The sequence below is a fragment of the Vanellus vanellus genome (assembly GCF_965231255.1).
Source record: "Vanellus vanellus genome assembly, chromosome: 2".
In the NCBI taxonomy this organism is placed as follows: domain Eukaryota; kingdom Metazoa; phylum Chordata; class Aves; order Charadriiformes; family Charadriidae; genus Vanellus; species Vanellus vanellus.
In genome coordinates this window covers 8,218,856-8,232,017 of record NC_138906.1, presented here as the reverse complement: position 1 = coordinate 8,232,017, position 13,162 = coordinate 8,218,856, and the positions used below count along the sequence as shown (strand labels likewise).

The 13,162-nt window shown below is 41.1% G+C and overlaps 1 protein-coding gene across 2 annotated transcripts in view; it reads right to left on the bottom strand.

Moving 5' to 3' along the window:
• Positions 1 to 12,396, bottom strand: part of GALNT11 (polypeptide N-acetylgalactosaminyltransferase 11) — a 55,095-nt gene extending 42,699 nt beyond the window's left edge. The window contains exons 1-2 of one of the 2 annotated variants that reach the window (XM_082479428.1): positions 9,482 to 9,524; positions 2,330 to 2,461 (exon numbers count right to left, since the gene is read on the bottom strand). The gene's annotated coding sequence lies outside the window, so the exon portion shown is untranslated. Of the gene's footprint in view, positions 1 to 2,329; positions 2,462 to 9,481; positions 9,525 to 12,322 lie in introns of those variants that run through there. The other variant, XM_082479429.1, reaches the window with a different exon arrangement.
• Positions 12,397 to 13,162: the final 766 nt, after the last annotated feature.

The window sequence follows — 13,162 nt, the reverse complement described above, 5'->3', positions numbered from 1 at the left end:
ATTCACATACACAACATCCTAGCAATACATGGAGTTTATGGCTGTTCGCAGAGGTATACTTTGGAATCCAGATACTTTAACATGACAAACACAAATGACTCGAGGTGGCAGCATCTCCTGCACCAGGAAATTACAATCTATTTTGGAGGCAATGAGGGTGACCAAGAACAGAAAAAAATTACCTTAGAAGCTGCCCCAATCAGCATCAGCTCAGAAGAGACTAAGACTGAAAGGCACAGTGTTCTGAGAATTTCTAACCAAATATTCTGCCTTTCAGTCTCTCTCGTTGCTCTGTTTTGACTGCCATATATTTATTGCCTGATAGTTTTCAGACTTTGGCAAAGCCTTGGAACTGAGTTTGCAGACCCACATGCCAGTAATGCCACAAGTAAAATACTCCTCTCCAATTTCCATGAATTCTAGTACAGAAGTCTCAGTTCCTTGCACAAGTAGTAAATCATTGATTTTTTAGTTTTTTATTTTGAAGAGAACTATAAAAGTTAAATATTAGTAGCTTAGTAAAAGTCTGTGAAAGTCAATCAATTGCAAAGCTGAAAACAAAAAAAAAACAAACAAACCTCCAGGAACATACCTCCCAATTTTGAGCTTCCATAATTACTGTGCCATACTGTTTTCCACCAGCTTCTTGTAGCATCCTTACACCACCAGCATGACATTCATTTCATACATCAAACCCAGAAACATTTACATTCATTTAATAATTGGCCTGACAACGATACAACTCTGTTCTCCCAGACATCCTGGGAGAGCTTGTCATTAGTCACCTGTGCAGCTCTAACTAACACTGACCCAATGTGTTAGCATTCAATATTTTTAATGAAAGAAAATGTGTCAACCACATTTCACAATATTTTGGCTTAAAGAGCAAAAGTAGCTACAGGCTCTATGACCAGCCACTGCTTAAACACTGACATCTGCTTGGATTAACCTCAACAGTTTAGTAAACACACCGTATGACTAGATATTTCATGACTGTGCCAAAACTCATGTTTGTCAGAGGTCAAACAGAGGATCAGATTAGCCTCAAGATTTTTGAAATAGGAGCAAGAATTATTTGAGAAAACTTTAAAGTCTGCTTGTAGTTTTTCCAAGAACAGCTTTTTTTCTTAAAAAAAAATAAAGCTAAGACAGAGGTACAACTCATACTACTCAGATTTCCTGCAAGACTGCCTGTGTATTTTGGACCTATATTAAGGGAAGGAACAGATGTGTATAATCTTCATTTTCAAAGAGCATTCTAGTAAAAAAAAAAAAAAATCATTAAACTAATTTTCTCTTTCTACAGAATATTAGGTTAATTTGCTGCACGACCTTCTACAGACACTTTTAATTTTTATTTAGTTATTTATTTTGGGGGTAAACCCCCAAGAAGATAAAGTAACACTATTGAGAAATGCAATTTTGCTCTTTTAATAGCCTTAGCTCTTTCTCAGCCTCCAAGATGTTATATCTACCATCGCTCTCCTTCCATCAGCATGAGCAAGCTTTCCTATTTTCTTGTTGAATCACTAGCAAACAGCAGCACTAACAGTACAATGAACAGAGGCCAGATTAGGAAGAAGTAGTACTCCAATAATACACTTATCACACGGAGATGCCATTCACAGTAGCTTCCACACATTCATGAGAACATTTTTTTCCAGGCACTGCAACCAGTCTTAAGGGAAAGTCACAGTTAACCAGCAAGATGAAAAAGTGTCACCTTAGGCAGCTTTTGTTTCAGACTCCAACACACGTCACTAGGAGCAACATCCATCGAACATACATTCAGAACAAAAGCCAGAGATATTTCCAAATAAAAACTTAGTGCTTCATGTGCTCCAGAAGCTAAGTGCCAACCCAATTTAACTCCTTATAAAAAACCCTCTCCTACTGTATTGTTTTAGTACTAAGCTGGATCTACCTGCCAGTTTGCTTTTAATCAAACACAGCCATTAATTTTTGACCTTACAGAAGGGATGGGTCATTGTACTTTATGAATTAAGTCCCTATTTTTGACACGATATAGGCAGGTAACTACTCATGTAAAGAAAGTTTGGGCCTACAGGAACCTACCTTGTGACATTCAGCAAGGACAAATGCTAAGTCCTGCACCTGGGACAAACTCCCTGGCCGCTGACACAGCCTGGGGAACGGCTCTGCAGAGAAGGACCTGAGAGGTCTGGCTAAACATGAGCCAGCAGCATGCCCTTGCAGTAACGACAGCTGACAGCATAGGGGTTATCAATGAGAACACAGCCAGCTGACTGAGGGATGCAATTACACCACTCCACACAGCACTCACAAGACCACAGGCATAGTACTGTACCTAGTTTGGGATTTGCTAGTACAAGACAGACATCAGTAAACTGTAGCGTGTTCAGCAGAAGGCCACCAAGATGGTCAGGGGCTGGAACACTTGCCCTGTAAAGAGAAGCTGAGGACACTGGGCTTCTTCAGCCTGCAGAAGAGACAGCTTTGGGGGGTACCTAATAGCAGCCTGCGGCTACCTACAGGGATGTTATCGAGAAAACAGAACCAGGCTACTTAGTAAGGTGCAAGGTAGGAGAATGAAAGAGTTAAAAAAGACTAATATAACTGCAGTTACAGCAACCCTCATTCACAGAAATATACTGTGGACCACAGGCTGTCCTCTTGCATAAGATCACTGTTCCCATTCATTTTAATGAGATGACACACTAAGATCTATTTTTAATTAGCTGCTGTAAGTCACTTCTAAATGCAACTTTAAAAGCTTTGAGAGCCAACAGTTTAGTCATTTCAGCACAGCTATACAAATCCATGTCATACCACCTAAAAAATCCTCCTGGAAAGAATAGAAAATTTTAATCAATGCTTTACAGACAAATAATCTTAAAATACCAATAGCATTCATTATACTTTATAGATAAAGAAAGGCACATAGACTACTTGCATGGACTGTTGAAGACCTAAGAAACTATACTATGAGCAGACTAAGTCTGAAAATCATGAAGTGTTTTAGGAAAAAATTAAAAATTCATCTTCTTTATGTCTTTAGGTTCTCACCCCTCACTACTTTACCACTGTCAAATGACTCACTTATATACTCATTTGTGTTTCAGTTTTGGACTTTAACCAGTGATATCTAAATACTGCATACTATCATTTTTAAGTCTGTGGACTATATATTGAAACACCTCCTCTAGGAACACAACCTTGCTTATCAAGCTTTTTGGAATTTCTCAGCTCCAGTAAAAAAGCTTTTCTTAGCAAGCTGTCATACCAGAGGGAATGCAAATACTTTAGCATTTTTATAATAAAAATGTGAAGTTCCTTCTTTATCCACCTCACTTTAAATTTTCTTTAAGGGAGCATTTGAAATGATCGTCTGCATTAACATCTTTCACTTCTTTGTCTACAACAAGACATACTTTTTTTTTTTTTTCCTTACTGATAAAGGACACCTTTCTCCCCACATAATTGTCCTCTCCAACGAGTGAGAGTATTTCACAAGGGTTCTCATTTAAGGACACAATTTTAATGGAAAAAGCAGTTACAAGTTTTGGAAAGAAGAAGTTTCATAAGAGTCGGGATCTCATGTTAACAAACAACAGAAAAGAACACCAGTTTTCATTACAACCAACACTGCATCCAGAAAAGTAACTTAATAGTCCAGTTTGATAGAGAAAGCAAGTACACTCGGATTAGAAACATGAGCTTACCAAAATCCTAGTGCTCAATACTGAGTAAATAAGTACTATACAGTAGACAGTTTCATACTGCTGCAGTGTCCTCATCCTCCCCCCAAAAAAAGCTCCTGGTTTCCCAAAGCACAATTATATGCACAGAAATTTCATTATCTATCCCCCGAACAAATGTTGCACCGTAGGGCTGCTTTGCTGGATGTTACTTTAAGTCGTCTGGCACATAAATACATGCCATGCCATTCATGGAGACCTAAAAATACCTTCTTCTTTTTTGTGGCTAATAAATACTTTATTCCAATTGAAACAGTGAGATTTTCTTTTCATTAGCAAAATCAGCTCTCAGGGAAGCCAGAATGTTCATGCACTGTCTCAAAAGAAAGATGCATGCATTTTATAATACAGGCCTTTCTTTTTCACATACAGCTTAGAAAACAACAAGATTAAAAAAACCACACTGGACAACTTCTTTTTCAATGCATCTCTCTCACTTTAAAGACCCATGTAGCTAAATATTAGTTTAAAAACCCTCCAGCACTATATACTGTTGCAAAATGTAAGAGAGCTTACAAGGTCAGCTACACACAAGTAAGCTGCATAATACCTTTTCTAAATGTTTCAAATCTACTTAGCTGTTCCTTGCATTTTATGTCTGCAAAGCTCACCAAAATAACAGTAAAAATACAGATGAATGCAAAATAACTAGGTAAGATACACTTCTATGTGAACAGCTGAACAGAAGAACGCTCACCTTTTTCCAGAAGAGTCGGCACTAAAGAAGCAGTGCAAGGTTACATAGTGAAAACACATTTACTGCAGTAGCAGTCAAATCCAGTTGGTGTCTTCATTCTCAGTGAACAATAAAACGCTGAGCCTGAAACTTAACACTTTGTTGCTGAGCACTGTTTGCAAGTCCTAACTGGGAATGGGGTAACAAACACAAGCTTCTCTATGACAACACGCCAATTTGAATGGGTCCTAGGACATGAATGCTTTAAGGTTATTTCTCATTTAACTGCATACACTGCCCCAAGAACACTGATCTATTTTTCTCTGTTTGAGGTTTTTTTTTTCGTATCTCTCGTTTTTCTGGGTGGTTTTTTTTGTTGTTGTTGGTTTTTTGTTTGTTTTTGGTGTTTTTTTTTTTTTTTTTTGTGTGTGTGTGTTTGTTTTTTTTTTTAACTGATGCATGATCCATATGGATCCATGGATCTGGCAGCATAAACAAGAATGGTCATTTTACTGCCACTCACTAGAGAAGCGTAACCTATCAGTATATTCCTCAAGCATTCTTCATCAAAGTATTAATGGATCAGACCATAGTAATGCTAGAGAAAACAATTAAGTTCGTATACAAATTTCAATTCTAAGAATTCCTTTACTCCTCATTTTCCAAGTCACTAGTAATTTTATAAAAATTCCACATTTTGACTGACATTTTATAGGTATGCTTTCTGTTCATCGTAAGAAATTTTCATCAGAAGTGCTTTAGGCTTTTTTCCAGTCTTCTACAAGCAAAGTGAAAACACATTTTCCAAAAAATAAAAATAAAAATTGTACAGACGTCCTGCCAAAAAAGCTGACAGCTAATTCAGCAACAAAACAGACCTCACTGAAGTACTTTTGAGTGGGACAGTTAAAACTGGTGTTGACCGGTCTCAATTTTAAACCTGGGACAGCTGAACATGGGCATTGCATTTTGCACAAGTTTTTTCTGCAAATCCCAGTTCTGCAGTTAGCTCCAAGCAGACATCCACCATCCACTTGTGCAGAACTCAGTACTGAAATCAACAGCTGTATACAAAAAAAAAAATACACAAGACTCAGACTAGAAACTTTAAAAGACTATACCTGAACATGTTTAAAAAGCAGAACTGCTGCAATTAAGTTATTATTAGTACTACAGAATTGGAAACTGTCTTTAATGAGAATAGTCACACTGCATCTTATTCTACAGCATCAGATTACAGAATTCATAGACCTCCAAGCTTATTCCCCACAAATCATACAAGTCTACTTAATTTCTCTTTATCTGCAGGGTTTTCCTTTCCAATATGCAGAAACTTACATAAAAATACATTAGAAGTGCCATTTTTGGATCCCAGACAGATTACATTCACTTACAGTCAGACATCAGAAATGGCCACAGTAAGATAGCACTGGCCTGTCAGCTACTTGCTGTAGCACTGCAGTCCATTCTTGCAACTTAGTTTGGTTAGCCTGGGATCAAACACCTTAATGGAGCTTGAGTAACTGATATTAGCACACATGGACATCATTTGGGTTTGTTTTTTTGTTGGGTTTTGTTTGGTTGTGTTTGTTTTGTTTTTTTTTATAAAAAAAAGAGATGGCATATAGCACAAGAACTGTGAGTGAGGTTAAAATAAGTTACAGTTTAAATCCACAAACTGCCTCTGATAAGAAAGTATTTAACTCACTCTAAACTGCTCCAAGTTAACTCCTGTTACGTTTCTCTATGCTATTAAGAGATGGCACTATCTTAGAGATTTCCTCAATACATCATGTCATAACTGAATTTTCCTGGGTGGATGGCTGTTGTTAAAAGAAGTAGAACTGAAAGAAATACTAAAAGCAGGCGTTGAATCGAATTCAATGTCCATTTGCATTTCTCATGTCCAGAAACAAAGGTCACTTTGAGTTTTTCACTCCAAGCTTTAGCACAGAGTCCACAGTATCCATGCCGTTTGGAACAGCAGAGGCATGGGACTTCAATTTTTTCCCAGTGAGGAATTCTGCCTCAGAAAGACCAAACCACCCTGCAATATTCTTGCTTTTGGATCCATTTTCTCAACAGAAGTTTGAAGTAATTTCTGTGCATGTTTCTGTCTACTACTCTCATTTCTCGCTTACGTATCCAGCCATTAATATAAGACAGGAATCCTAAGGACATACACCTATTACCTATCACTGACTGAAACAGGACACCTGTATAGTTATCAGATTGACCCATGGAACATTCTGGTTGAACTATTTGCTTTGCTACAGATTTTGATGAAATCCTTTGCAACTCACTGTCTAAGCTCCCACCTATAAAAACTGAATGATGCGTTAAGGCAAATACATCAAAGGTTCTGAGGGCACAATAACCAGAGAGGATACAAATATCAAGCAGAATTCTGGGTTAGAGCAGCAATAACTCATTCCTTCTGCTCCCCCAGCAAGCCTATTTCTAAATTATACTAGCAAACTCTTGTATAGGAAACATTCTTTCTTTTTCCTTTCCTTAACACAATACAGTAATACTAACAAAGAGGTACTGTTCCTAGTACAACCATACCTACAGACGGAGTCAATGAAAACACTTTCACTCACATATCTAAACTAATCTAAGCTATCAATTTTATATAAGATTATCTTGCTAAATACTGTATTTGACAATGGGGTATGGAGTGTGCCATATATGTAAGTAAACAGACCTTCTATTAGCATGCTTTTGAAAAAGAACATTTTTTGTGGACATTAACTGTCCAAATAAAGATATTTTACACTGTCTGTAAGGAGACCAAACTTCTCTAAGTTATGCCAAAAACTAATTTTCTTTGTCTTTCATTCTCTTTTACATGATCTTACAGACTCAATTCTCTCTTTCTCCAAAGAAATCCCTTTGAGGAGAGAGTTGCAGACCACTCCTTTTCCATCCCCTGTTGGTCTCTTCTACTTATCTACTGCCAATGTTTCTAATGGGAAAACATACTCAGGATTTTGATGTTGAAATCAAGGATGTTGCAACAGAATGAATAGCAGATCAAAAATATATTTTCCCACTTCACTAGGAGCCATGCTTTCCAACACACTGCTAGCACAGAAGGTTAGCGTGCAATCCAAAACTTTCAAGTCTTCTCTTGCTGCACAGACGATGAGTCTCAGCGTCTGCTGACGCAAGAGATAAGAGATTCATGTTAACTGACAAAATTAAGGGATTCCAAGAAACAGAAAACTAAAGAAAGCACTTCTAGAAAGCAAATTCACTAACAAAGAGAGAGAGGTATCAAGAGAGTCGGTGACATTATTTGTTCCTTGATGCTACACTCCAGAATTAGCAAAATAGCCAAAATACCTATGAAAATTTATTCAAAAGGAGTTGTGTATCAAACCAGGATAGTTTCATGCTTCCTGGAAAAGGATCTGTTTTAATTAAGGCCACCTCCAAGGTTTAAAGCATCTAATTTAATCCTTGTCTGCACAAGGAAATCTGTGTTATTTAGCAAAGCAACATTTGGATGGTTTTACATAAACTAAAATGAAGACCTCTATGAACATGCTGCTAACATTAAGTACTTGCTTAAATCAGTTTGGCACATAACAATCATTTACTGAGGTACCTTCTTTTAGCATGCCTCTGCAAGTTTATTAGCTTAACCTGTCAATTTAAAATTCAACTTCTTATACGGTACTGTGTCTCATAGTTGGAGTCAGGAATGACAAAAAGTTATTGCAGGTAAGCAGTTACCTCCCATCAGCTGCTCTGCAACATTACTTTATGCACTTACTCCTTCCCTCTTCCGCAGCAAGATAAGTTATTTTTGTCAAGGTAGCTTGCTCCATGGCAAAACAGGTTAGAGCTTGCACACAAACAGTGACTGTAGCACAGCTGCTAAGGTATAACTTATCAGTCATGGCAAACCCGCAATCTTAAACACAGAACTTGCAAAGCCACTACTGCCACAAGAGAGAAAACCACAACAGCTTACCTGCCTCAAATTGAACTTAGAGCCAGCAAAGATGTCAAAATACTTACCTGTGAGCAGTAGGGAGTAGTGGGGTCCCTAGCCTGCACACCTATTTCTTGCTCATACTACAAAGCATAAAGCAGGCTGTACGAAGTCCTGGGGTCCCCCGCATTAGGGGCTTCTAACTAGTGCCAACAGTGGAAAAGTTGATTCACCCTTGAGCATTATATCCCCGTTTCAAACATGCAGAGTATCTGGCTCAAAAAACCCTAGACTGCACAAGAAAGGGCTGAGATACAGCACCTCACTCTATAGACACTACAATCCATACTCTACATTTTGGTAACACAATCAGCTGTTTAACCTACAGACCGAGCACATTTTTACTTCTCCGTGAAGGAGTTCAGAAGTTCATACAACAAAATAGCTGAAACTTAGTATACTTTAGGTCAACTTCTGATCGAAACAGTACCATCAGCTTCCCAATTTTCCCCCTTTTTGTTGCAGCGTATTTCTAGTTTTTACAGAGTTTTCAAATAAAGTATTTACACTATTATTACACAATGCTGACTCACATGAGAAACATATTAGAGCACAGCTGAAGGATGTGGTGGATACTGTAAACTCTTATACAAAATGAGCTGAACAAATGCATTTACTCATGCTGCTAAACACTGGTTTAACAGCCGAGGCCTTTATACTGACAGTACTTTATATATTAACACAGTGGCTGCAACAGCAGATGCATTCATCTCCATAAGCTACCATATGTTTTGAAAAGAAACCATAGATAAGAATCAAGACAGTTTATCTACCTCCAATGCTCTAACAGGGATTGAAACACACTTCACCTCTGTAATATCTTTTGAGAAAGAAAAAAGAAAATTCTGCACTTGAAATACATGAGCATACTGTTGCTCTTCCACAGCAATTAACAGTTGTATTGCAGCACCTCTCCAAAATGAATGGTACTAAAGAAAATGACTTGATTTTAGGGATACCTGTAACTATAGAATTGCCTAGCCAGACAGATGGAACTGTTAAGAAAGTTGATAAACTGAACTGTCACAGAGAGGGATTATTGTATTTTTTCCAAAATTTTACCTTTTTCCTTCAGCTGGAAGTCTCCCCTTGCTTCTCTGCTTCAGTAATCAACACACAGCTGCCACATTGCCAAACTCCACCTGCCAGATGCTGAGACCACAACTTTTTTACAGTACCTTCTAAGGTAATGTAACTAAAGAAAGAACGATCCTCCCTCTGTTCTTTCACCCCCACAGTTCCCTATTCTTTCTCGTTGGAAGATCCAAAATCCCCATTTTTACTGTCTGCTTAGATACTTCTAAGCTCATCCATTTGACCCACAGTTAGCCCTGATCCACACACATGCCCTATGACTACCGTTAAAACTTTTGTTTCTCCAGCATTTAATATCAGGAAGCGTTTTGTATAGGCAATTTTTCAAAACACTAATAATTCATCTTTATTTCCCCTGCCATGCTGTTTCAGGGCTTTCTTCCTCCTAAAAAGCTTGAATCACACCTACTGTTATCATCACTATCGAAATGATGAACAGATTCACCCATTCTCGCAAACTACTGTCACACAGCAGCTTATCAGGAATTCTTTCCAATTTTACTCCTATGCATAATGAAGTATCAATTTGCATCCTCTGAGACAAAGTAATTAGATAGCAGAAGACAAGCAACAGGCCCTGAAATCAGCAGTCAGAATCTCTTAAACCAGAACACATCACATAGCCTGCTGGCTTCCTCATCTGAGGCTGAGAGATGAAGGCTCATTAGAGCTGCAGTGTTACTTCTTTCCATCCCTGCTGCAGAAGAGCTCCTAAAACTCTGCAGGAGCTTATCTTACCCAGAGATGAGAAAAAGCTTATGCAGAAGGCATGCAGTTCTTCAGAGGCAGTTATACTGGGGGAGGCCAATTGCTTGTTAATCAAAAGCCTCTTATCTGGAACCACCTGGACCTTTATGCTGTTCTAAAATGAGGTCTAGAAATTCCAGCCAGACTACTTCACATATGCAGAGGTTCTCTACAGGGCAGAAACACACTGTCAGGGAGAGGTTGGTACCGTCCTTTCCTGGGCACAGCCTGCACTTGGATCAGCATAAGCTAATCTGATATGTCTGGGAGCAGTTTCCTATTACGATGAGATCCATATGAAAGAAAAAAAAAAAAAGCAGACGCTAAATAAGAAAGTATTCAAGAATATTTAATGTCACTCAAAGACTACTCTTTCTAAGTAAGGACAGAAGGGATTTGATCTTATGTTGAAATAAACTTTCCAGAAAAAAAAAAAAAAGCATATTGGCACAGTGCTGATGATCCTGCCCACCTGCATAATTACTGTACTGGCATTAAGAGATTTCACCATTCCTTCAAACAGAAAGCAATACTCTGGATACACTAGACCAAACAGATAAAGTACAGATTGTTTACAGAGGAGCAACAAAGCCAAGTCACAAGATTTTTTTTTTCCTTTGGAAGACTGGGGGCTGCACTTTATATCTAGTTATACAATAAAGTTCTGTAAGGTCTACTGCAGCTGCCCTGCAACTGATATTGAAAAAAAGTCAGGATACAGTTTGGCAGAGATGCCATACTAGACAGCATTAGTGTTTTAATTAGTCTTAACTGCAGTTTTAAGGTTGACACCTATGAAGAAGCAATTGATGGTGAAGCAGCTATCTGGAAAGGCAGCTTCTGAACACAGTGTTTGTTTCCAGTGCCCTACTACAGCAGGGAAGAGTCCCACCAGCTAAGCCCCCTGCTACCAGCAGCACAGAGGTTTTGGTTGCTTGCTCAGCTCGATCTGTTTTCATGCAAACAGGGGACCAGAGAACCTTTCTTTTGCCTTCCAAGTAACTCGGAGAGAGTTAATTTGCTATCAGCATTTTCTGCTGCAGCCTTCCTTACAAGCTTTAACACACACAAAACCAAGAAAAATACCACATGGCAATGGGAACTGACTGGAAAGGCTGAAGACCAGTCACGTAGAATAACACATGTTTGCTAAGAGGAAAAGGGAGCCACAACGTTGCAAAGCATATACTGAAAACCACAGGAACAAAAAAAAAAAAAAAAAAAGAGAAACAGTTTAAAAATAAATTTCCCAATAATAAAGATAACAAAGCTTTCATACACCACGAGGTCAAACAGCCCTCCAAAATGCAACGCCTGCCCTCGCCCTGCAAACGAATCAATGAAAGGAGCAGCGCAGGCAAAACCAACCCGTACAGATCCCCACAGTTTGGGCTGACAGTTGCATAGTTTCAGCCTACCTGCAGGCGGGCTACTGCCGCTCCTTCATATGCATATAAAGACTAAAAAAAATATAATAATTACGTTGCCTTCCACCCTATGTAGCACAACCCACACCGGGCCCACGGTCTCTCCCCAGGGGAGCGCTGCTGGTCAGGTTAAACTAACGCGGCTGAGCTCGTCCGGCGACCCGACCAAGCGCAGCTTTCCCGCTATACGCTCACACCGTTTATTTTAGCCAGAAAGGGGGAAGCCCTGAATCTGACCCCGGCCTCTGGTAAACAGGAATCGCTGCCCCCGGGACAGGCTCCGCCGCGTTCCTCAGGGCAGGCGGGAAAACGGCGGGGGCCGGCCTGATACCGGCCCCGGCCCCTCATCCCCCGGGGCTGCCCCACACTCCGCCGCCAGCGCTGTCCCCTTACCCGCTGGCGCCGTCCCCTCACCCCCCGGGGCCGCCCCTCACACAGCCTCAACCGCCGCCTCCCCACCCCCCGGGGCCGCCCCTCACACCGCCGCCGGCGCCGTCCCCTCACCCCCCGGGGGTGCTTTACACACCAGAGGAGCCGGTTCCCCCGCCAGAGCCGCCTCCCCTCACAGCCCCGGAGCCGGAGCCACCACTCCCCCCCGCAGCACGCACACACACCGGGGCTGCCCCGCACTCACCGGGGCGGCGGCGGCATCGTCCCTCCGCCCGCCCCGTGCCCTCAGCGGCAGCGGCGCGCACCGCTCGCGCGCGGTGGCCCCACGTGACCGCTCCCGCCTCCTCCTCCTCTTGCCCCCTCCTTCCCCGGCCGGAGACGTCACGTGTGGAGGACGGGGCGCGGCCGCCATGACAGGCGGGGCTGGGTCGGCTTGAGAAGATGGCGAACCCTGAGGGGGGAGAGTGGCGGGGCTCTGGGGTTCCAGTCTGGCGCTTCTGCCTGAGCGGTGCACGGTCATGAAGCTATGAGGGGATTCAAAGCTGGAGGGCTGTGGATGTACGGCCTTCAACCCCTCCTTTTCCCCCTCAAAGTTGCTGTGCATCTGCTCATCCTGCCGGGCTTGCAAGGAGTTCCCTTGCAGCTCTGTCTGAAGATTAAAATCCTTTACAGTCTCCCAAGGAGGCATCTGCTTTGAGCTTCATGGTCTTAAGTGAACCCTGGAAGTACTTATCCAGGGGCTTTGCAAGGGAGAAAAGAGTAGGTCGGGCTGAAGGAGGGTGTTTGGGCCAACTAGCAACGTTTTCCTCACTGTGTAGCTGGTTTCTTCAATGGGAAGGGGGAGACAGCTGGGGGAAATGAACCACAACTACTCTAAGACAACCTGAGCTTGGCAGTTAATGTGCACCTATAGCAACAAGAGTCAACATCCTCACAGGTGGAGAGGCGTGTTGAATCCTCAGATGTTTCATATCCCCAGTAAGTGATCTAACCACTGACTCTGGATCAAAGGGTGGTGGGGTTGCTTCACCACTGTTCTTTGTGTGGGACCTGACTTGGCAGGTGTCCTTTTGGGAGGGGGAAT